A 1051-nucleotide genomic window follows, 5' to 3' on the forward strand; every position below is an offset into this window, starting at 1 on the left:
GATCCTCCCTCTACCCTGTGATCAATGCCTTGACTTTGACAGCCCTGTTGCCACTCTGCACAACTTCAGAAAAAGGAAGAGGAATTGATGTGCACTGTCCCAGTCCAGTTGTAGTTCTGCTACCACCTAGCATACTCCCTCCATTATCTTTGATATCTGCAGCCTAGATTGTGTCACTTCATCCATGGCCCCAGTTACATGGCTGCAATGCACTCTGTTTTTTTATAATTTTATATCTTACTTTAAAAATATGGAGCATGTCCTCCTTGTACAGGGGCCATGCTAATCTTTTCTGTATTGTTCCAATTTTCATTGCTGTCTGAATAACAGCAAGCTACAATAAAACTTCTCAGAATAAAGTAACAGATAAACAACTAACACCGTTATGAAGAGAAATCTTTTTCTGCAGATCTATGGACACTTTCCTTTATTAAATTAATTCTTATATATGGGGCACTTTAAGGGGCAAAGGGCATTTACAAATGTAAATAGGAAACATTGTTTGAAGCACTGATTCTAGCTACTCATTACAAAGTTAGCATTTAAGGAATAATTATCTTCTACCTACACTATCTGCTTTCAGCAAAGGTTAGAAGGAATCATGAGCTGCCTCTGATATGTGTAACAAAATCAATTTTAGTTCTTGGACCAGCAGGCATTGTTTGATCTGGGATTAAAGTGGCACTCAAAGGATTTGGTGTTTTCAATTTTTAACTATGGATAACTCTTAAATTTGTTCCTACAAGCTACTTTAAGACAAACCATTGGATTTTAAGTTTCCGAAATTCAAGGTTAAACTCATTTGAGAATAATCGTGTTCCACATTTTATTTCCTTTATTTCTAAATGAAAATAGGAGGTTTACATTTCCATGGATGCCTTCAACTTTACTGATAAAAAAGTGTTAATTATTACTGTTAGTCTGATATAGGAAAAGCTTTTCTTTTTCTTTTTTTTAACCTGTGGACTCTGAAGAAACAAGTAGTAGTACATGCAGTATACAGTATCAGGCAGGACTTATGATAAAATGTGTTCAACATTTCATTTTACTC

At 35.3% G+C, this 1051-nt stretch overlaps 1 pseudogene; it reads right to left on the reverse strand.

Annotated features, from left to right (window-relative positions):
• Nucleotides 1-244: 244 nt before the first annotated feature.
• On the reverse strand, nucleotides 245-331 carry LOC112427490 (U6 spliceosomal RNA; annotated as a pseudogene).
• Nucleotides 332-1051: the final 720 nt, after the last annotated feature.

Source organism: Macaca nemestrina, chromosome 3 (genome assembly GCF_043159975.1).
Source record: "Macaca nemestrina isolate mMacNem1 chromosome 3, mMacNem.hap1, whole genome shotgun sequence".
Lineage (NCBI taxonomy): Eukaryota > Metazoa > Chordata > Mammalia > Primates > Cercopithecidae > Macaca > Macaca nemestrina.